At 37.4% G+C, this 25,297-nt stretch overlaps 1 protein-coding gene and 1 long non-coding RNA gene across 2 annotated transcripts in view; both read right to left on the reverse strand.

Moving 5' to 3' along the window:
- LOC121814132 overlaps positions 1-3,166 on the reverse strand; it is a 25,510-nt gene extending 22,344 nt beyond the window's left edge. Inside the window, exon 1 of the long non-coding RNA XR_006054114.1 lies at positions 2,696-3,166. This is a non-coding gene — a long non-coding RNA (uncharacterized LOC121814132). The remainder of the gene's footprint in view (positions 1-2,695) is intronic.
- hs3st4 (heparan sulfate (glucosamine) 3-O-sulfotransferase 4) overlaps positions 1-25,297 on the reverse strand; it is a 90,032-nt gene that overhangs the window by 49,251 nt on the left and 15,484 nt on the right. The window lies entirely within an intron of this gene.

Consider the following 25,297-nt stretch of genomic DNA (forward strand, 5'->3'; position numbering starts at 1 on the left):
TTTTCTCAATATGTTTTTAGGAGAAGGGAGTCAAACTCATCCTTACAAATGCAGGAACACTTTTTTTCAGTTTCTCCACTGCTGTACCTCCTGGCAATCACTTATCAGTAGGCAAATCAGCTTAGTCATTGACCTCATGCCTCCTGGCACTCATTAGTGCAGCATGTGACAGTGATGGAGGGGTGGGCTTGCGCTAGAGTATGATGCTCACGCAGGGAATACATGGGTCACCACTAGTGGGTGGTCAGATTAGTGTGTACCACAGAGAGCTTTCTGGTGTGCTATGCCCGGGGCAAGCTTTTTCTTGTTTTGCCTCCCCTTGCCAAGACCCCTTTTTCTTTTTCAGTTATTCTATTCTTGTTGCCCTGGATATCAGAAGAGAAACTAAGAATTGGAGAGCAGCTACACTGAGTGATGTCATGTAGCTCAGGCAAGCACTCAAGGCATTATGGGCCCAATGTGCTGAGTGCACTGAAATGAGAGAGGATCAGCTGTGGCTTTCGAGCTTTTTCTAAAGCATCAATGGACGTGCACAGTGTGGCATCTTTAGTGAACCCCCCCTCCATGCAGAGCTGCTGTGCCAGTACATTTGTGGTGTGGTTCTGATTGGTTAAAAGTAGGTAAACACCGCCACAGTATACGTTTTGGTATATGGGGGAGGACACAACAACAGCTGTGACATAAAAAAAAGAATCCGATACATCATATGTATTTTATCACTTTCTGATATTGCTGTATAGTACCTGTTGTGCTGGTGAATTGTCAATCACGGCTGTTCATATAGGAATACAAGGTAAGCTGTGATAAAATTCATGACTGCTTTACATATAATATAGTTTAACAATAAGAATACAGACCGAAGATTAAAAGCAATATCTCTCTTCATATTGAGACAGAAAGAATCCTCAGTTTTTCATGGGGAGTCACATGTTTTTAAGGGGGATTAAAAACTATTGCTGTTTACATAGGCAACCTCTTGTGGTAATGTGAGTAAGTGCAAGTTAAAGGTCTAAGTTTTGCAGAAAAACTGTGGTGATCTCATTAATGTAGGAACTGAAAAGCAGAGGAGAAGCTTGTAATAATTGGGGAATTGGCCTTTTAGAAGTGGTTAACCTTCAAAAGTGGTTATTATGACAAAATTAATTATCTTATCCTGAAAAAAATGAATTCTGTGGGCAAATGCATCGTAAACCATCATCAGAGTCCACAGATTTTTTTTATTTTACTAAATAATCCTGATTTTCACCAGGCATGTAGCCATATAGTTACTTTCTAAAATAAGCAGTTTGCTACTGTTAAGGTGATATCACATTCTCACTGTTCGGGCTGTTGCCACAAAACATGAAACAAAAAATAAAATCACTCAAGCATTTGTGGTTTGTTTGCTCCATATCTATTTCTTGGAGGAAAGCATTCCATACTACAGTTGTTTGCGGGCATGTGCATAGCTCATCTGGTGAAATGGCACAGAGGGAATCATTGAAGTTTTCGAAGTTTTTGAGTTACTTTGATTTCGTGGCTGAAAAGGACAAGAACTGTCAGCAGCAAAGAGCTCCACTTCAGAATAGAAGAAGTACCTGAAAGCTAAGCTTTGCAGCTCTTCAATACTGGTCCTAAGGACCACTGAGAAAGAGAAATTATGCTGGTGCAAATACTAAAAAGCAATTATTAACTTTTTGTTTGGCTAAATGTATCATTTCAAGAGAAATTCACATGCTCCATAGTTACATAGAGTGGAGATGCTACAAAAAGGACACCAATAGTCTATAAGGTTTCTCTCTTCAGCCTTTTTGATTCAAGTTATCACAGGGTGCACAAAGCATTGTGATGGAACTGCTTTATAAAGCAGCAAGTATAAAATAAAGTCAGTTAAACAAAATTTAACTCCTGCTAATCTTTTTATGTAAGATGCAGATACATTCAGTAGCAAACTCTTGGACCTCATAATTTCACCTGTTACAGACAATCTTCACCAGTGTAACCTGTATTATTACAGACATTTTATTTTGTAATAGATCTGAACATATAGAGCAAAGTAAATGAGGTAAGACTCAAAAGCACGAAACATCTTTCGAACATGCAAAAGTCCTTGTGTGCATCTCAGTAAGATAAATGCATGTAGACTGTGTCTTTTTTTGCCTGTAATGTCTTTTTTCTTGTGTGCAGCTATTGAGGCTTGAGATTACATGTACAGGCAGATGTATATGCCCATGTTCCATCATTTCATGAAAATGCCACATCTGTGAAATTGTCATCACCAGCGCGACGCCTATGTCGCACGTTTTTAACACCCGTGTCTCTACTGTCAGTGTGCATAGATTGTTGCTATGCATTTAAAGGTTTGATCAGATCTTAGCTGTCTTAAGTCAGCGCTAGTGAGGTGTTTAGAGTAAGTTGCAAAATTTGACCCCTGCAGTCAGCACATTCAAAAAGGAATGTGCTGTATGCAACTGCATCATTTGCTCTGGACAAAAAGTCCAGAGCAAATTATATATATATATAATATATTCTGTTTTTAAGGTTTTTAAGGTACAAGGAAACATGAAATTATCTCTAAGTGAAGTAACAAAACACAAATAGGTCACATACAATGAGTGATCCATTCACATTCGCTCAGTGTACTTTTTTTTTTTTTACGCAACAAAAGATGTATTTTAAGATCCACACATTTCCTCCTACCTTCCCACAGTTCCACCTGGGAATTGGATTTTCAGTACTGATAGGTACTGTAGGTGCAGGCATTGACGCATTCATTTGGTGGACTCTTCTTATAGCTTTAGGTGTCTGGTGCCTGCACTTCTCTAAATAACACAAAGTACAACCTAATAGATAATAATAGATAACAAATGCAATTACTTTGTGTGGCAAAGAAAATGCACAGAAACTGCAGAGAAAAGACTTCGGGATGTGGGATGTGCGGCTAATTTCATTCTTTAGTATAGGCGGGTGTGAACACCATGGGATAGTGTTCACCCACATACTGTATGCCTGATTAAGCTGGCTGGAAAGAAGCTCCCATGGTATTTAATCAGCTTCCCCAGACCATAACCTCAGTATGGCTGAGTGCAAACATCCAGTATTGTCTTTTTTGTAATTCAGTGCTATCTCTTATTCAACCAGAATGACATGAACAGAAATGGTAGCAAACAGTGGTGAGCTGGTCGTGTGTGTGTGTGCAGTGTGTGTGTGTGTGTGTGTGGTGTGTGTGTGTGTGTGTGTGTGTGTTGTGTGTGTGTGTGTGTGTGTGTGAGTGAGTCTGTGTCTGTAAGATGACCCCTGTAAGGATTGACAAGACCAAAGAAGTCCACAGAGAGAAGGTAAATAAAAAGGAATATCGTAACCTCTAACAAGGATTTTAATTAGCTATTCAACTATATAATTACACAGACGCAGAGCAATAATCACTCCAAATATCTGACCTTCAATAAACCCAAATTGGCATTGCATTTCTATAGTTACAGTGTCCTTAGAAAGAAATTGTTTCATAATGAAATTATACCCCATTAAAAATGATAACGGAGAGAAATTTCCCCCTCTTCAGCTTACACCTCTTTGACTTTGCTTCCACTGACTTTTTATGAAGACTTTTTTTTAACGAAAAATCTAAAATACTGTGGCAAAAATGGGAGTGAACCTCATTAGATTCGTCTTTAGGAACAATGCGTGATACAAACATGTGTAGAAAGAGTAATTTAATGTCACAAAGCTGTTAACTGAGCACACCATCAAAAGGCTTTCCATTTCCTGCAAATCATGAGCCAGCTTATCTAAAATATGAATTTTACACCTTCAATAGCATATGTTAATATAGGCATAACGTAATTGAATTTATGTCAGTTATCATGGTGATGAACATTAAGTGAGAATTACTAATTTGCCTACAGTGACAGTAAAACAAATTCAACCTAAACCTTTCAGCTCTTCTTTATTTTCCATAAGCGCACATCTGAGCTGGAGAGGAGCCCGAGGAGGAAAGTCAGAGGCAGTTAAGACTCTCTGGCAGAACTCACTCAACAGATCAAAGTGTGAGGCTTTGTCCAGTGTGAGAACAGTGTGTGAAAATGGTGCTGGGGACTGGCAGACTCAGCTCTTTCCCTCAGCATTGGGTTAATGCAGTTGTGCCACTAAACCTGTCAGAGCCTCTAACAGTAGGGCAGATTCACAGCTGCTAGCTTTAAAATGCTATTACTGTTGCAACACTCAACAGCAACATGGCAGACACAAACACAGAGTGATTTGTAAACCTGATGTTTAAAAAATATCCACTCAACATTAAGCTCTTTTTCCCATTGTGGACAAAGTCTTTTAAATTTCTCCCTAATAAAGGTGAATGCTGATTGTCAGTGTTACCTAATAATTCAGTCGGCCTATGCAATTTTATTTTCAAGAATCAAAATGATGTAATAACTATCTATTCCAAAGTTTCAGATGCTTGAGTTGTTTAACGAAAAAGAATAACAAAATTACAACTGATTGTAGACGTCTGTGTGGCAGTACTATATAATTTGTCTTTGCTGTAAAGATAAGAAGATTTGAAAACTATGTCACACTTTAATTTTAAGCCGTTTGACTTCACTCGCTGGTCTTCAAGAATACCATTCCAATTTAAGAGGACCATTGTATAGCCACATAGCCATGTCCAAAATAAGTATACACTAAGAAATAATTATTATGACGTAAAAAGAAGCCGCATCAGACATAGCCAAAAGCATTTTTCTCCTAGCAGCATTTGTTTTTTGAATCCATTATGTTCTGATTCAGAGACTCTCACAGGGGAAGACAAAGAAGATGTACTTTGTTCAGCGCAATGTAGGCCAAAATGCTTAAAGCAGGGGTCAAGCCACACAGAGTATTCTTTGATAAACTCTGGAAGAGAATCAGAGAAAACCACCAAACCTAGACTTGTCTAGTGGGGTAGTGCTATTACATGCAGAACAAACAAACAAATCCATGAGTGAGCACAAATAATTACAATATTGCATTATGTAAAAAAAACAACCCAACTTCCGTTTTGTATGGCTGTCTCCTTAAGGATTTGTGGTTAGCAGTATAATTGTTTCTCTAAATAATTTAAACATTTTAATGGTAATTAGCTTATTCTTGCCAATAAAACCCTGAATTTATATAAGTTTGCAGTTCTTCAAATTAAAAACCTTGATGAACATAACCAAAAACTACTTTTGCTCTATTAGATCCTAATTATATTAGTTATCCCTTAGAAAGCTCAGATTTACTCACAATTTCAAGGCTTTCAAACACAAAGATTGAAGCTTGAAAGCTGTGAAATCACAAAAAAGAATAATCACTCATCTCTAACCCTAACAAGGTCAAGTTTAGTTATAGTATCAAAGTATCCATATTTTGTTAGATTTAAGTAGTTGCTAATTCTGCTAACCTTCAAACTGTAGCCTGTAATCTATGAAAAATACACTCATCACTGAAAAATCCATTTTAAACGTTACGAAATAACCCGAACATGAAACCCGTGCAACCGTATGCCTGTTACCATTGAAAGCAAAGTTTTGCAACCTTGTTTTGTATCCATTAGGCCTCCCATGGCCTCATTTTCAGAGTACTTCTCAAAAGTGCTTCATGTTGCTTGGTTACAGATTTATCTTTTTTTGTTGTTAGATCGTAAATAACTGAGCTGCCACTGACAGCCAGGATCAGTTTCTCCTTCATTATTCATTGTGCAGGTATGGTTAAATGGTTCAGCAACGTACGGTTGAAAGTGTTTATGTCACAAGCTATTTCTTCGCAGTGCAAGCATAAAAAAGGATTAGAAAGAAAACCCTTCTTAGATCGAGTCACCAGAGAGTCACCAACACTGAACTTTAAAGTTTTTGCGTAGAAAATGGAATCTGTGAACATGAATCCTTATTATTAGAGATATGACCAGCATTTAATGTTATCTTGCCGTGAAAATATAATCTAAAAAGTTGATTTAAAGATTTCACAATGGTTTGTCTTTCCTAGTAAAGCAATATCCCTTGATCACCAGCATTATCTTCAGGTAATCTCAACAAGTACTGTATGCCAGCGGTCTCCAAACTTTTTTGCGCCATGGAGCGGTTTATTCCCGACAATATTTTCACGGACCGGCCTTTAAGGTGTCACAGATAAATACAACAAAATAAAACCAATACCAGTACAGAAAAAAGAAGATTTATTCATAACATACGTGAAAAGACCCAGGAAAACCGAGTTAACGATAAAAACGATAACAAAATAACGCTAAAAACCAATAAAAAACCCTGAAAACCATACATTTCACACCCGAGCCTCAGCTCTCGCGGCCCGGTACCAAACGGCTAAAGGACCGGTACTGGTCCGTGGCCCGGGGGTTGGGGACCGCTGCTATATGCTATGCATTTGTAAATTAGCATCTTGTCTACACTGGCCACATAAAATAAGCAGCATGTTAGGAGGAGTATTCATCATTGTTCAATTTATTGCCTACATTGGAAGGATTTAGTCATCAAACTGCTGTGGGCATAAACTCAGTGCTTACAGCTCACAAGAAAAACAGTGATGTTACACATTTAAGACAGAAAAAAAATGTGGTGTTGAAAATAGAGCAGGCAGTAAAATGATCCCTGTGGCAGTAGTTTGTGCTCCATTTTTATTAAACAGTCTTAGTTGATGGGCACCAAGGCCTCTTTGAAAGTAGATTAGTATGAGTTAGGAATAGACCAAGCTTCACTTAATGTTAATCACTGGATCAGTCTGGGTGTTAGTATTACGTAAAACGCCCAACTCAGCATCTGTATTGATTCCTATTGTAAAAATATAATAAAAGACATTCCAGTTGTCTTCAGCACATTTTGCATTTATATGTAGGACTATTTACCCACCATCAGAGAGTATTAAATTAAATTAACATTTTTGAGCTGAATAATGTTGGAAGCAGTGAGACTCATTATTTTCTTTGACTTAATGGTAGTTCTTTTGCTAATCTGTTGTGCAGTGTCAAGAGCTGATTTTGATTAGCTAGAGCTGAGTGAAAAAGTCGTTTATTGTTGCCATGGAAAACTGTGTGTCACACATTGATCAACGGGATTTTGTTCCACTAATGTACTAACAATTCTAAATCAAGGAAATCACAGTGATCAAAAATATTTGGAGACTAGATGCCCTTTGCAAAAATGCAACAAGAACATTGTAACTATTGAGTGCATTACCAGTGTTGTTAATATATAAAGTTAGCGAGTACATGAAACAATGAAAGACTGAAAATATAAGGTGATGCAGAACATGTAATAGAGCCTGCATTTCACTTTTTATTTGTACACAAGACCAATAAATGACTGTCTTATTGAATCGATGCCGACATGGGATGCTAAAGGATTGTTTTGAAAATTTAAAGATAAATAAACTACTTTTCTCAATGTTTGAAGCCATCCATTTTCTTTATGTATACTTCAGGGTTGCAGGTGGATTAGAGATGAGGACACATTGCCAGTGAATCACTAGATGTGTTTTAAACCAATGGGAGCAATTAGTTGTTTTACAAAAATAATTCTGTAAACCGTTGACCTTGGCTTTTTTTTTTTTTTTTTGGAGAAGAGAAGATGTTTTATGTACCTTGTTGAAATGTTGTTCTGATGCCTTTCTTTGTCAGTGTAAATAACTGAGTAGTCTCAGTGTTTTGTATGAGATATGTATATAAAAAAAGGCCTTTATTTTAATCTTTTATTTATTTCTATTATGAAATGTAGTATGATATTACTCCCTGTGCAAACACAGGAGCAATACTACAATGCCTCTTCACTTTTCTTGTATGCTTGTTTAAAGATGATCTGAAAAATGGACAGAATTAATGTTGTAAAACGTCACACTGAACCTTCACACAGTAATTACAGTAATTACAGCAGTTAATTAAAGAACTTCATTTTGTGATACACCTCATAACCTCAACAGATAGTTTATACTTGTTATTGCACAGGTGTAATAATGCCTGTACAAAATGTATGTATGAATGAATGAAACAGTAAATGGCTGCTTTATCCACTGACATTTATATAGCCTCAAACAGTTGGACTTTGCTTTATCAACAAGGTCCAGAAACTTACACTGGATACAGATGAAACCATAGTGTCTCACTCTTCACTTCACTTTCATACGTACAGTTGAGATAGTAGAGACAGAAAACAACTACAGCAGGACAGCTCTTTAGAAAACGCCGATCAGATTTGCGCATTGTTAGACCTCTGCCTGACCACCACATATTTTAAATAAATCAAGAGTTTCTACAGACAAAAACATGCATGTGTCATGGGCTCCCCAGTGTCAATCATTGTAGCCAACCTTTACATTAGGGAAGTGGAAAGTAAAGCTCGGCTCTTTCAAAGGGACCCCGCCTAGCCATCCCTTACTGTGTACTCACTTCAAACCCAGCCACACACTCAGACAAAAAATGCTTCATCCTGAGGACAAAACTCCCAAACACAAACTAAACAATGAAATTTATGCTGTGCTGTGCAGTGATGAGTGCTCAGACTTCTACAATGGACAAACCAAAGAGCCACTTCATAAACGCATGCAGCAACATCGAAGAACCTCCTCGACAAGACTCAGCTGTACATCTGCACCTACAGGATAAAAGTCACTCTTTTGAGGATGCTAATGTTCACATTTTGGATAGAGAAGATAGATGTTTGAAAGAGGAGTTAAAGAATCAATCTGTGTCCACTGTGAACGACCACCTTTGAACAGACGGTGTGGCTCACGACACCAACTGTCTGCCACCTATAATCCAGGTTTGAGATCCCTTCCTCACATCTTGCACCAGACGATCTCAGTAAGTCACATGATAGGGTGAGGCAAGGTATTACAGTGGTTTCATCCAAAACCCCAAACCTCTGATGAGCCACATGATAAATAGTGTGGACAACTCCCACGACGACTTAAAAAACTGGGACTCTCCATCATTTAGTCTTAGAACTGAAGAAGCTTCTCGGATAAGAGGCAAAAGTCCAGTCTCTATTCTTTTCAAGCTCCTTAGATTACCATGACCTGGATGCCTGAGAATCTACACAGACATATTGCCACTAATTCAAATGTTTCTGTTAAACCTCTAGCTATGGAATGCTGCATAGCTGCATGCATATATGCAGATAATATTTTTAAGTGGAAGCTGGTGATGCCCATGAAAGGGTTAAGTGCATGCTGCCTCTAGCTCTGACGTGACAGCATTACTGTTAGTGATGGGGCAGGACAGCCTCTATCAGGAGGGAAGCAGCAGGCATTACCACGGACAGGTATCACTACAGCAAGGATGAATGAGGACAAGAATGAAGGTGGATATTAACATATCCTCTCATTACCATATTAACAGTGTGCATGAAAATGTGGCTCAAGCACTTACCTCAATTAAATTATAGTTGAATTCCAAGGTCACTGCTACATTACCTTTGATCCTATGAACAGTCTAAATAATTCTGTTTTCCAAAGCACAAAAGTGATATATATTCACTTTAAAAGGGGTCAGCTGTGAGAGTGCTATTTTATCCATTTGAATAAAGGAGTCTTTTTTTGTGACAATATTTGTTCTTTTTCATAATTTCATTCACTTTATGCTTCTGCTAAGAGCAGGGTTGTGTAAGCTAAGATGCTGTCTATCAGTGTATGCAGAAACATTTGATGTTTCATCAGTTTGACTGCATAGTCTGTGCCACAGACCCCACTACATCCTTTGCTGTTTTGAATTGAGTTTAACAGATGGGGTAGATGAGTCTAGGTTAACATATGCTAAGACAGGATGCTAAATCCCATATGTGTACAGAGGCACACTGTTTACATAATATTCTAAGGGGAGTTGTGAACCACATACTCCATGCTGCTTAATATACACTCCACAATTTCCACATTACTGGGCACGCAAACAGCTCACTTTAATCTGTGAGTCATAAAGTGTATAAATAAAGCATGAGTATTAACAAGAAGACGGGGTTAAAAAGTTCAGCTACCGTTCATTGAAACGCTTGAATGGGCAGCATGTGTGATTACAACTTTTAACGTGTCATGACTGTTCGGACCAGACTTTCAAAAATAGTGAATCTTCAGGGATTGTGGCACATTGTGGTGTGTAAAACTGAGGATAGCGTGGTAAATTGCACTGAATATTGCACCATCAGAACACAATGATGAATAAAATTAGCTAGGTAATGTTTTTTAAGCATGTCAAACCTTGAGTGCCTGACGTTTTCCTAAGCTTAGTAGCATTCTTTTCCAAAAATCTTTAAAACAAATTGTGCTACTCAGTGAATTATGGATCATTTAAAAGATCTTGTGAGTCCTCTCAAAACTAGATACACTGTCTCATCTGGTGTCTTGTTGAGGACATTGAGATGAGTATCGTTTTTAAGCCTTGTGTGACATTTTTAACTTTTTTGTGAGCAAATTCATTTTCTACAAACAAACCTGAGTCACATCGGCAGCTGAAGGATAAATAGCAACTCTGGCTACAGGGCCACCTTTCTTTCAAACTTTCAGTTTGCAAGGGACAGCCAATTGGGAAGCAAAAAAACAAGAAAAAACGAACAAAAACAAATTAAAACAGCTCAACTGAGACGAGGGATAAACTGAGGTTGTCATGGCCCCTGTGTCTGCCCGGCCAGCCCTGCTAGGCTACATGTGTTTTTGTTTTATTCTCGTTTCTCCTCCCTTCTGCTCCTGCATCACTCGGCCGGGGCGGAGCTCTCCTCGGGCTCCTGCCTTTGGCATGCACATCTGCCACTAATCACTCACCTGTAGCTTATCACTGTTTCTGGACACTACTAAAGGCAGGAGCTCAGAGCCTCTCGTCGCTGGGATATTGAATTACCACGTTAGTGTGAATCCCGGCTTATAGATTCGTGTCCAATATTGCGTACCTTTAGTGATTGCTTCCCTTCCTGTCTTCAGATTCCTGGACCCTTCCTGTTCCCTGCAGTTTGGAGGATTGAGCATGAGTGATAGCTGAGAGCGGAGTGTGAGGAGCGACTGAGACCCCGCGAGTGTGGAGCACCCGTCCCTTTCCCCATCAACTCGTGGATCCGTTGGAGCCCTTCCCCAAATCCCTCACTTTGTAAATAGCACTTGGTGTTCAATAAAGTTAAAGATTGTAAACGTGACCCGCTGCTTACGCTTGAGTCCGACCCGCTAGCCCTAACAGAGGCGTCTTAAAACATAAGCTGAATAAGGTTTATTTTGAACTGTAAATCATGTAAAAATGCTTTAATAGAATCCAGGAACAACAAGATATTCTAATTACTACAGTATACTGGATACAAACAGTTTTCTTTCAAATATTCAGTGAAATTACACATTTGCCAATGTGTTGCCACGATCAGCTGCCAGATTGAGGAATAGCTCGTCATAGTCATGACCATGAGCAATGTCAATTGAGTTGCACAGCTGGAGTTGTGTTAAACGTAAGGCGAAGTGACAGAAATGCTAATCAAGTATCAAAACTGACACTGCATTCCCATTGATGCACATCAGACCTTCAATGATTTATTAGTCAAAGTGAAAGCATGTGTCACTGTGCTGAGTGGCTTATGGGTAAACACAGTTCTCACCAAGGTGCACTCCTCAGCAGTCCCTCCCCTCTGCTTTCTCTCAAGCATGAACAATACAGTCTACGAGGTCCACTGACAGCAAAGTTGAAGAATTACTTAAAAACAACAACAACGAACAAACAGGTGACTTACATGCAATCTGTCTCAGCAGGTCCTTTAACAGTATACTAAAGGCCAATTATAAGAATAGAAAGTAGAAGGTGGTGTGTGACTCTGCTTCAAATGGGTCTTCTGCTGAGTAAGCTCTGTTACTTTCTTCCTGCCTGACTCCCATTCCTTCTCTGTCCCCAGATCTAAGGGACGACAGAGAGCAGCAGCAGAGCCTAATTATCAGACCGTTATTCATGATCCTTCATTTGGCTCCTCAATCGCTGCTCACCATATGACATTAATTTTACTCAGGATATTCCAGCTGGAGTCTTAGGGAACTGGAGGTGCAGAGGTTAAACACTCTACAGAGCAAGTGTGTTCTGGCATAAGAACCGAGAGGATGAGACATAAAACACAGCAAGTGCTGGCTTTTCCCTTACTGGATATTTTTTGCCTCATGGACAGAGAAAGAAAGTTGTCTGTTTGCTTTGCCTCTACTTTAGTCTTGCCAATTAATTCTGAATTTCTTTGTGAGTGGATTGCTGGAACAGGGCCTAGTTTGATGGATAAACAATGCTCCAGTGCATAATTTAGTTGAGCATGGAAGTGAAAACACGAGATCCATTCACTCTCCGTCTCCCAATTGTATTCTTAGCATACACTTACATTGACTGCAGAGTTGTAATGAGATTATTGTGATTGAACAACTGAAAAACGGATAATTGGCCAATGTTTTTTGTCACTAAAGTATTTAAATCAGCTGTTGGTAATTTTGAAACCTAAATATATCTAATGTCATGCATGCACCCCCTGCCTCCCCAAATGCAGAAAAGAATATCACATATAATGATAAATACTGGAAAAATTGCATTCTACATAATTCATATATCTTAACATCTCAGAAAAAATCTGCTCTCTTAAAGCCGTTTCATTGGCTAACCTTTAAATCACTTTAAAATCATCTCTTCTATAGTGGGTTTGTACATTTTAAAAGAACGAAAAAAGAAAGAATGGCTAATGATGCTGATTATTCAGCTGGGCAGGCCAACATGTTTGAATTTCATTGAAAAAACAGAATCATCATCATCAGGAATCATATAGAAGTCCTCATGTTAACACACAGACACATACACACACAATCACACACCACACTTAAGCACACCATTTCTCTAAGGATCCCATTTGCATTAAGTTTCTACTGTTACTTTGATGGTGTTTATGTCTATTATCAAGAACCCTTTCATTTATGTAATTAATGCAGAGCCTTTAATTACTTCAGCTTTATTTCAATGGGAGGTTGAAATTGACATTCGACCCAAGGCAAAATCAGAACGCCATAATTACATACATAAAAATATATTTTCATCCACGAACAATAGTGTCCTATATTGTTATATTTTTCCATCTTTCTTTTAAAGGGAGGATTATGTGAACATGGTGTATGCTTTCCTCTGTTACAGGATGGACAGAGCTAGTTGCATAAGAGCAGCCTGCAGCAGTTTATGCTTTAACGTGAAGAGGGAAAAGGGGAATACTTGGGAGATTAATGGTATATAAACAATACAAATGACTATAAGTATATAAATGGTGTCCAGTTTTTTCCTCATTTGTATTTATTGATCTTCTATTACTTGTTTACACTGGCCTTAATTTCACTTTTTCAAAATTTACTATAAATTTCTACTTAATATCATTTTTGAATGGTATGCTGGACTTTATGGCCATAGCTAGAGCAAACACCGGCTCACTGAATAAATATGCATAACTCAGATCTAAGTTTGGGGAATTATGAACACCTTCAGTCATTAAGAAGTTTCTCATTTAAACAGGTGCCCTGTTTTCAGTCAGTTCTGTCCTTCACAGATAATTAGCTTTGCTGATTTAAAGGCAATTTACATCCATGCTACAAAGAAACTGACTGTGCAGGTAACAGAAGAAGATATTTGGCATTGTTTACAGTTTCAACTCAAGACACACAAGGTTCGATCCCACATTTGCACTTGAATACAATGAAAGGTGTTTGCTGAGTGAAGTTTATTATACAGGGCCAAATCAAGATAAACACATGCTGACAACAATAATAATTCTTCTGTCTTGGATGATAAATTAAATCTGATTTGTATGTGCAGAAAGCAGGCTCCTGCAAAGGCAAATCTATTGCACGTCACAGTTTTACAAACGTGATTCTTTTTTCTTTTTAAAAATCCCATTTTAGATTTCAAGGAGGCCAGTAAAGAAATCATATTTGCACATACTGAGCTACATAGAAACAAATATACTGTCATATGAGAGATTATATTCTCTCACTAAATTCATTTAGAAATCAAATAAGTTTATTTTAGTACATCAATTTTGGGCGCTCTGTGGATTTTAAATGCAATATAAATTTAAGTATCCCATGGGGAATAACATCTTTAATTAATTCAGATATGGATCATTTCATGGTTTGGACTTGGGATTGAAGTATAAACAGATAACTGTTTGGCATTATACCTCCTGTGTAATAAAGATGGCCCCATTGCACTTCCAAATAGGTCCAATATGCAAGTGAGGAAATTCATAGTATGCCCTGATTTATTTGTTGTTATTAATGGGGCAGTGTTGAAGGAAGTGGTCTTTGGCTGCCAGCACAATATCTGAGCTCCAAGAGTGCATTAAATCAAGGCATTAGGGAATGCAGTAATCAAAAGGCCAGGCAAGTCAGTGAATCCACTCAGGAAATAAATAAATAACAAACCACAACACTAGCCCGGAAGAGGATAGACTCACACCCAGAGGCTTATCTCATGCATAAGACACCAACACAGTAGGCAGCCATGCAGCTGTTATGTGTCCATGTAAAACCTGTGTTAGGGTGTTCTTAAACACAGGGTCAACAATCTATCAGGTTGATATTTGGCAGGGAAAATTCTGTACCATGCTAATCATTCTGTATTAGTGATAAAAAGTTTAGAAAAAAAAAATACAGCTGAGACCGAGGAACAGCTACCTAAACCATACTCCCTCAGAGGTCGATTGTTTTGTTAATAGTGTTACATCTTCACTCTGGTTATTTTGGTTCCTCTAAAAGACAAAGCTTCGAAATCAGAGGTGTTTGACTGCCTGTTATAACTCACAAGCAAAGTAGATAACCCATAAGCTGGAGGAGAAAAATGGAGTTTCACTAATTTAGAAGACTGTTGTTTGGCTGGGAAAAAATATTTTTCTCTCTCTAAAACAAGAATAACCCCAGATTTCTGTACAGCAATGGAGTCAGGATGGAAAAGAGTCAGAGCTCTGTTAAACTGAGTATTCATCTCATTTTAAAGTCTTTAACTAGTAAAGAAAATTTACATTTTCAACATTAGAGATAGAAATTATGCGCATGGCACAGATATATTGTGTACAGCAATGTTTAAATCTGCTGATATTTAAAATCTTTCTCACACATTGATGGTTCTGAGTTCAGTTCAGTAATTACTTCATGCCCCATTCCTAGGAAACAGCAAAGAAGTCCTACCATTAATTAATGCTTCAGCCTTAAATATTTATCTTTATTAATGGGTTATTATTATGGGCACATGCTTTTAAGATGGTGGCAATTAAAGCATTACTTAAAAAGCCTTTACTTGACCCAGGTGTTTTGGCTAATTATAGACTGATTTTTAATCTTCCTTTTATTTCAAAAAGTCTTATAAGAGCAGTTTTAAAACAGCTAACTAATCATCTGTAGAGGAGCGATTTATTTGAAGAATCCCAGTCAGGTTTCTCAATTCATTACAGTATAGATACAGCACTAGCGAAGTTTAGTAATGGCTTATTATGGCCTCTGAGAGTGGAATCTCAGAGCGGTTTTTTATCCTGTTAAAATTCATTGAACACAGGTTGCACTATAGTATTTTGCTATAGAATTATAGCATACTGCAGGTATTAGGAAGACAGGAGTAAGACATGCTGTGGAAGAGAACTATAGATTAATGATAACTAATGATAAAATGCAGAGCGGTGTATAAACATATAGTGAGTGAAAAACAAACAAAACAAAAAAAAAGGTGAGTGAAAAGGAAACACTCAGTTGCATTTACTACATTTTTATCAGGTTGTTCTAAAAGTTCCTTAAAACCCTAAAAACCAAACCAAGCCGTAACTAGCCGACTAGGTACTAGTGGAAAAGGACTATAAGAGTTCAGACAGGGAGTAGAAAGGGAAACCATATTTCTACCATATTAGCTTTTCTTTACTAGCTACCTGTAAATCCAGATTTAATTTAAAAGCCTACATATCACTTATAAGGTCTTGACCTATCATATATTAAGAACTCTTAGTACCATATTGTATTAAGAATAGCCTTAAAACTTTGAATTTTGATGAAGCTTGTAGTTATGTTTGGATCAGGTGATGCTAACCATACCTTTGTTATGTTGTAATAGGCTTAGACTGCTGGGGATTGTCATGATGCAAGCATTTTTTTTTCCTTCACTCTTTTTCACTGTCCATGCATTTATACACCACTGTTGCATCTCCATCCATCCATTCGCTTCCGTTTATCCTTTTCAGGGTCGCGGGGGGCGCTGGAGCCTATCCCAGCTGTCATAGGGCGAGAGGCGGGGTACACCCTGGACAGGTCGCCAGTCTGTCGCAGGGCTAACACACAGGGACAGACAACCATTCACACTCACATTCACACCTAGTGACAATTTGGATTAATCAATTAGCCTATCCCCACAAGCTGCATGTCTTGTCACTGTTGCATCTTTTTTAATTAATTTTAAATCCTGGTTCCCTCCCATGTCTTAACTTCGTCCTATCTACCTCTGCTCTCTTCTGTTTTCCCTTACCTCCAATTTGTCAGAGGGATGCCCCTCCCTGAGCCTAGTTTCTTCCTGTTAAACAGTTTTTTTTCTTCCCATTGTCACTAAGTGCTAAGGGGGTCATCCCATTGTTGGAGTTTTCCCTCTAATATCCCAGTGTCTTTTCCCTATGAAATAAAGTGCCTTGAGGTGGCAGTTATCATCATTTTTAAATAAAACTGAACTCAGTTTAATTGACAGGCTTCATAAACCAAAATATTTAAATTTGATGTTATGGTGATGAACACAGCAGCTTAAAACAGCAGCTTTATGAAATTCCTCAGTTATAAAATCATACAAGGTCTTGGTTACAATAAGTAGGACTGTTGCATAGCAGTGCCGGGGTGAAGAGAATCTAATTAATCTGAAATGCTTGTTAAGCTTGCTGAACAAGTTACATCTTGCTAAGACAGTCAGCAATGTTTCAGATATTTCAATCACATTAAATTATAACAAATTAAAGTAAACTATTAAGATATTAGACAGGCACAGTCTAGATAGTTATTAAAATTAAAACTGGACATCACTCCAGTTACCATAGAGTATAATATAACTATAGTAACCATCTTTTGTTTGTTTGTCTGTTTGTTTTTTTAATTTAGTATTGAAATGGAATGAGTTTTGAATTCCAATCAGCGCAAACCTTTGGTAATACTTGGCTATCAACACAGACACAGATGCCTTCAGACACCATAGAAGGATAGTCATTTCTTATTTCTTCGAAGTGTGCTTGAAGTCGATCCAAAGGGTAGTTAGTGAATTAAAACAAAGTGTCTGTGGATGAGTCCACCTGTTGGAAAAAAAATTGGCAGGTATAAAAGTATCCACTAGGAAAAAAAAAATGACCAGATTTACATCACTCTGACTCAGAACCTCATAGAAGGATGTTACTACTACTACAACTGGAGCTTGTAATGTCCCCAATGAACAGTATGGAGATCATAAGGTGACACTGATATAGGAGAACAGTGTTAAAGAGCATGATGATACACCACCATCAATTATGACAAATACATTCACTGGATCAAGTGTGAAATATGTGGCAAAACTTACAAAAAATCAATGCTCGAACTGTACAACAAAGCTAACTAATAAAACCCACTATCACAATCATGAAAGCTAATTAACTCAGCCATACCATTGCAAAATAAATGATGGGTCTTTAACAGGTTGAAAGCTGGGATCGAGAAAGCCCTAAAAGATGTTACTCATTCATTAGGATGCTGTGATAGACAATTGCTAGATGGAAAAGAAATACAAGGCTTTAGAATTCACCAAACAAAAGTCTCACAGCTCTGGCTGTTAGGCTAGTGGGACACAGAAGAGAAGCAGAGGCCAAGAAAATAAATAGCCTGGCATGAAGAGCTGGGCAGCACCAGGACCTAACATGATCCACTCCTGCTGGCTGAAGAAGGTGACATGATCACCTGGCAGCACAAGGAAGTGTGCTTTCTCACCCAGCCTGGCTAAGAAAGACCATGTTTTTTTCCATGAAGAATCCTCACAAAGGTACAACACTTTCAACATACTGAGTGATAACCTGCCACTCCACAACATGAAGGCTTCTGTTAAGTAACACAGGAAGCAACACTGAGTAAGCACAGGGATTAGAGCATGAACAAAGCTCAGAAGGGCATTGGAAACAACAGGATCAGGGTTAGAAAACCAGCTACTGCTCAGTAAAGTAATCACCCAAGAGTGTGACTAGGCAAACTAACCTATACACTTCCTGAACTAACTACAAATAAGTCTATGACTTAGGTTTACTAACAACCACAGCTGTTCTACATTGGCCTAAGCCCTCTCAGCCACATCAAGATCAAGAGTGGGCATCGATACACAATCATTCACCTCAGCAATATCCAAAATATTCAAACAGGAAAAGTGCACTGAATCTTTTTATGTCTGAATTATGGGGGCAAAACTGATCATAATATCTAACATATGGTCTTATCTTTGGTCAAAGAGGTTACCCTCCCTCTGGCCAAACAGTTCTTTGTCTTTCATGGCCAAAATATTTTGAAGTTGAATCAAAATTGTATGTAAGGTGTGTAAAGAAAATTTAGATAAACAAATTTTAATTCAACGGTGCTACTGGACCACATGGCCTCCCCTACAAGACAATGTGTGCAACTTCACTACAAAAGCTTTGCAGAATGGCTTTAGTAACATGAGAAAGACTTCAGAGCATTTGCCTGGCCTCAAATCCTAGTGTTGGTCTGATCTAGTGCTTCATGTGGAAGCCCACAACGCAACATAACCATAACCAGAATCAAAATAGATTCAAAGTACTCATGTTTGACACCACAGGATAACTCCAGAAGTCCCACTTGGTGGATCTGAGATGTTCTAAATGCACATGAAGGACTTGCCCAAAAGAACATTGGTGATTTAAATATTGTTGTTGTTTGGTATAAAGGTGTTTGCTAAAAAAAAAGTCAATAATATGTGTAATATGTCAGATTTCACTCTTGGTTCACACATGAACTGCAGGATATAGACAGGATAAAGACACAAAAAATGCATAGCGAACGCAAACAGACATAATTACAGAACTTGGCTGTAATTTTCTTTTACATGTTCACAGCTCTGAGACCTACACTTTTTTTCGTTCTTCTTTTTAAATGGTATCAAAACAATGGGAGGTCTGGCGATTACATTCATTTTCACTGCACGATTTCTCCAGCAACTTTCAAAAACTGGCAGAACATGCGGTGGACATTGTTGTGCTTTTCAGTGTTAGAGCTTTCAAAAGTCAAATGAAAGAAAAAAGAAAAAAACTAAGGAAACAAAAAGCAAAGATTTTATGGAGAAAAAGACCCGTGCCTGACTCTGTGGTTTAGCACTTACACAGGGCAGGGGGCAGCGCTGTCTGATGTCAAAGTGTCTGTGCAACCCACTGTCTCATTATCCATTTGAATAATTTGCCACTGCATCTGTACAGACATTTCTCTGTGAAGTAAAGAATGACAAGTCTCAATAAAATAAATTAAAATTGGTCTTTCATTTATATAAAAAAAATCTAATACTAAGTGACATTTTTAAAAGAAAAACATTCACTGGCATGGACGATAGTAATTAGAGTTGATGGTTCTGGAAGTAGCTGAGTGTTTAAGGCAGTACTTCTCTTTCCAAGCCCTCTGCACCTAAAGGCCTGCTGGTTTTCACTTTGAAGATGTAATCAGGAAGTGTTTTACACCTGGAATGCCAGGTGAGGGAAATTACATGCAATCAACTAGCTAGCAGGATAGAAAGAGGTATTGGTTTGTGTCCTTGGAGTTGTATTCAGTGTTGTCCATGAGATCACAAATAGTTTTACATTGAAAATGTACTGTGTATTGAACATCCTGTTACTAGATGTTTTAGCATTTTACACTTTCATATGATTTGTTTTGAGTTTAGATGTTCCAAAAAGATAAAAATACAGACACCCCAAATAGAATACATATATATGAAGTATAACAATGACATTTGTTAATGACATCCAAACAGATACGGATTAAAATATTCTCACGTACAAAGATGGTTTTTTTGTTTTTGTTTTTTTTTAAAATGCTCTCTTGGTAAGAGATGATCACTAAACACTGACACCATGAAATAACATGAAGAAACATATGCACATTACAACCAGGGAGAATTATGGTATATATTATTAGACTCAAGGTGTGAAATCCCTTCCTCTGGCATTGCTCCATTGCTTAACTAATTATCATGGCACATTAATTTTCTAAACCCTGAAGCCTTTGTTGAGTTTACCCAGTGTGCAGAGCATGCATGTTTATTCCTGTAAAAATGAGGTGTACTACAAAACAGATTAGGAAAAAAAACCCCTATTTGCACAGGGCAGAGACAACACAGAGCTAGCAGCTGTTAGTACTGCTTCATTTGTATTCTGCAGATTGTATCAGAAATTTGGAAAATGTTAATTGGAGACAATGTGTTAAGAGGGAGATCTGGTCTGACATGTAGCCACCATAATGGTATTAAGGATAGATTAATTATTTTAATACGCCCAAGGCAAAAAAAGAGAATGCCTTCCTCAATCCATAGAAATACCTAACAGATGAAAAAGATAGCAGTGAATGCTAAACATTTACTTGTAAAAAAATATGCTGAAGTGCCTTTCAGTTTACACACTGAAATCAAAAGACGCAACTTTACATCATCCAACAGTGGACATGTTGACAAAGCCCTCATTTATTACAGATTCCCAGCCCAGCATGCATGGCCCCAGTGTGACGCTGATTAGAAGGCTTGTACAAAATACGCTTGAGAACCCTATTTCACCACAAACCTATATTCATTTAGTTCTGCGGATTTATACATCCAGCTATCTAGCCAAAAAAAAATTACAGCATGACATGAGAGTGTATTCTGGCCTTTTGAAAAGAGGGTTAATCTCTCTTTCTTTCATGGAAAAAAACTCAATCTTACAGTGACCAGCATGTCTCATATGATGCCTCAGCCAGAGCAATAAATTAAATTAAATAAACCCATTAGTTACAGCAGCCACCTTCTCACCTCGGCCCAGATACTCTTTCATGGTAAGTTGGTCCTTTATAAAGACCAGGGGACACAGCTTAAGACTGTAATGACAAAGTGACCTTGAAACAAAAGATGGAAGGCATGTCCTTGTTCATTACTAACATCAATTAAGACAAAATGTTTACTGCGCGCCACAGCGTCAATGTATTCGGCAGTTGCTTAAAAGTACATATGTGCTTATTCAAAAATCAGTTAGTAGTTAGTTTGCATGTTTTTGTAGACATAAAATAAATAAGTTGAATTAATAAGTAGAAATTGACTGTTGGGAGATTCGTGCGGCACATATTTTAAAGTCAAAGATTTTTTCATATCGCGTAAATTAATAACGCATATTTTAACTCTGCATGTGAAAAGGTTAGGGTTAGGGTCAGGGTGAGGTTGCCAATCACGGTGTGAAAGACATGCAAAAAGCAAAAAATCAGTAGTGAAAACATGTAAAATATCTTGACTTTTTATTCATCCTCTGTTGCCTGATACCAGGCTGACCTTGTTGGATCTCTGACTACTTTACTCACAAATCTGCTTAAGGCTCTTGGGTTGTGTGAAGTGTTTTTCTGGGTTTTTTTTCCCCGAGATATTATTCAAATAAAACACCTTCAAAATTGTGGATACTGATTGAATAGTAAGGTGTCAGTCACTGCAATCTAATGTTAAAAGCTCATCAAGTTTTAAAGGCGTTAGTCAGTATTTTATTTTCCTCAGAGGCTATAAAGGCCATTTGAGCTAGCAGCCAATTTAGTCTTGCTGATTTTGATCAAGTTGTAGGACTTTCAACAATGCAACAGCATCTTTGTAGGTTCTGGCATGAAGTATCTTTGGAAACAATGGCATTATCTGAAGCCACACACCTAAAATCTCATTTTTTCAAACTTGCAATAGAATAATTTATCAACTATATCCCAGCTGGCATAACACAACAAGGTATAAGGGAACCTATATATAAAAACTAGTCATAGATTCTCTAGAAAAACAGTAAAATTGTACATAAAGACTTCAGAATGTATGGGATTTATAATTTAGAGCTTTTCTGGATGTCCAATCAAAGATGGGAATATCCCTTTGAAGGCCTCCATAGTCTGAACTATACAGCTAAAATTAAAGCCGGTCACACAAATTCTTCATGGATATTGATGTGCAGGTTGTTCCTATGCTGAAAGGACGACGTGTTACAGATACAGGCCAAAGAGGGGCTAAAGAGAACGACTGAAGAGCAAAGGTAATACAAAATAAAGTATACAAATGACCAATGGTTGGTGTAATACGTTACAAAAAATATATTATTGTAACTGCATAACATGTTTTGGTAACATAATATCATTTTATGCATTGATTTACTAAATCCAGTAATCACATTACAGCTAAAATTATGTTCCTATTGTATCAAAGGTTCGTCAATTACCTAAATGAATGGACAGAAAAAAAAATCAAATATGCCTTTTTACCAGCAGACTTATGTTACAATAACATAAAATGGCAAGAGTGGTGCCAACTGCAAGCAGAGCAGTAGCAACTGCATTACACAGACAGCACAACACTGGCTCCTAGTAAGCAACACAAAGCTTGTGAAGAACCCAGAGTTTTGTTAAGGCTAAGTGTCTGCCAGTCCCAGACCAGTCCCAGAGTCTGATCTTCAGTAGGTAACAACGAGAGTGATGACCAGCCACCCTGCATTGCAGCCTCCATTTCTACCTGTATATGTTTCAGTAGAATCCCAGCGGCAATAACTTAAGTCTCTGAGCTCGTTTTCAGTTTTACTTTGTGTTGATGGCCTTGTCTTTACTCTTAAATGCTAAAAAAAAAGATCACATGTACATGATCATTAGAATAGGGACTGATGTCGGTGTATAGGAATGGGGCCTAAGATTTATATTGTTAACTGTTAATTATGTAACAATACATTTCAAGTTTTGCTACAACAAGTAACTAGAAAACAATATAACAAGTAATGTAGTCAATTACTTTCTCAGGTGAGTAGTTACATAAAATAATGTTTTACTTTAAAAAGAAAACAACAAGTAATGTGTGAAAAATTATTTATATATCACCCACGCCATGTGGGATCTGACCTGTAGTCTCTCATGTGAGGGTTGAAATGACAAATTAAAAAGCGTCATACATGGAGGTGTGCTTCACTGCACTCTCACAGTATTGACCAGCTGGCAGTGAGGATGAGGTACCCACCATTTGGTATTTGTTAAGCGCCTAAATAGCCTTTTTTTTTTCTTTTTTTAAGAGGTCAGTGTCTTACTAATCAGAAGCAGTACAGTCAAATCCAATAATTTAAAGCCTTTAAAATAGCAAAGCACTCTCAACTATATTGAAAGATAAAAATAGTGTTTCTTTATATTAAAAGTCATAAATATATTCTTTCAAATAAAAGCAATAAAAGGGCTAAAATGAGCCATTAAGTGTCAGCCAATGAGCAGTTTAATAACAGTCTATTAATAAATGAAGGATGGAAAGGGTTTACTTGGTCTTTGTCTTTTGAAAGCAGAGAAGTTCTTATTCTTATCTTACTAGTGCAAGCTCAATGTAACATAGGCGTTATGAATCTTCATCACAGTTTGGACAAATAGGTTTTTATGGCTGATAAATTCTAAAATGAACCCTTAATGAATAAGGGAATAAGTGCTAAAACATGTGCACTGTTATTGTAACCTTTATAAATAAATTATAAATAAACTCTGTGTGTTTACATATTAAAAATGTGTTATGTATTTAAAACGAGTCATTAAGCCTTATTGTTTTATGCCGTTAAAATGTGTTGTGTTTGCTTGTTTTGGACCTGTATGAGACATTCTGTGAAATCCAAATATAGGGAAAATATGTATAAAATTAAAACACATTACACGTGATTATTTTTGAGTGCAATATCACACAGTACAAGGTGAAAAAGTAGTACAAACAGGTTAGCTCACATTCCACAGTTTATCGTTTTGATCTAATTTCACAGCTACAAATATAAAATGAGTTCATGTTCATTTCTTTCACTGTTCTAATTGAGCTTCCCAGAGCTTCGCCTTTTTTTAAGCGGAATCATTCCCACGTTACAAAATAACTGAATAACTGTATAGCACTATAAAATCACACATTACTCTTTTTTTTCCAACAAAAATATTCTCTCATGAGACAAAATATTCATATGGACTGGCTTTGACTAATGCCAGCAAGCTGTATACTTTTGTTGTAAGTAAACTGTATACATCATACATCATAGACAGTAGAGCAGGGCGATATGGCCAAAAATATTTATCACGATATATATTTGAAAATTTGCGATAACGATATAACTGACGATATAATTGATGCGAGACAAAATACAACTCCACAACATTACTAGCGCAAAAAGACAACCTATCATTTATTTTCACTTAAACAAGAAGCTGGTTTTTATGTACATTAAAGCTTTATAAAAATGTAACAGTGCAAATGCAAATTCCTTGCTGAAAGTTTAACCAAAAGGCATTTCCGTTAGAAATGGGCTGACATATCCTGAGCATAACCATGTATAATATCCACTGAAGTTAAAAAGAGGTGCTTTGCAACATTAAACTGCAGTGTGCAGTACGTATTTTTCGGACCATAAGGTGCACGGGATTATAAGGCACATTAAGCGAAACAAAGCAGTCAGATAAATCAAACTTTATTAAACTCATTCTTCTTGCTTCCTCCACTTCTGTACCATTGATTCATTAATGTTGAATTCTCTGGCAGCTGCTCTATTCCCATGTTGTTGCAGTATATTAATGACTAACCTCGTATTGTGGATGGATTATCTCAGTTGTTCTCCTGACTGAAGATTGGTCCTTTTACAGCATCCTGCCATGCGATTGCATTTGTCTCTAACCACGAGGAACCTTAACGTTAACTTTTATAAGTGGAAAAGTGTTAGTGTTTGTCCTCCAGCTTCACTGTTTATGTTATGCTAACATAGCTGTGTCGCTAGCGATCACGTAGCACATAATTATATACCAGCTAGCCCAACTTCAGTAACCCTACAAACGTCACTGCTGTTTAGTTTCCTGTCTTCATTTATGTTGGAAGTGATAGCAGAGCTGTACGTTTGATTTTTTTCAGAAATCTCTCAGTCAGAACATGCAATATCATGCTTAGGTAACTAGCGAAACTAGCGAGCAAACTTCCGCTAGCTTCCTGCTAACTTCTAACTCCGTTAAATGTAATACATTTTGTTTTCATGGATGCCTGGAAGTTAAACGTCATAGTTACACCTGGTAAAGCAGCAATGCTGATCGTTTTATTAAAGATGAAAGA

Source organism: Haplochromis burtoni, unplaced genomic scaffold (genome assembly GCF_018398535.1).
Source record: "Haplochromis burtoni strain Fernald_Lab_line unplaced genomic scaffold, NCSU_Asbu1 Contig_21, whole genome shotgun sequence".
Lineage (NCBI taxonomy): Eukaryota > Metazoa > Chordata > Actinopteri > Cichliformes > Cichlidae > Haplochromis > Haplochromis burtoni.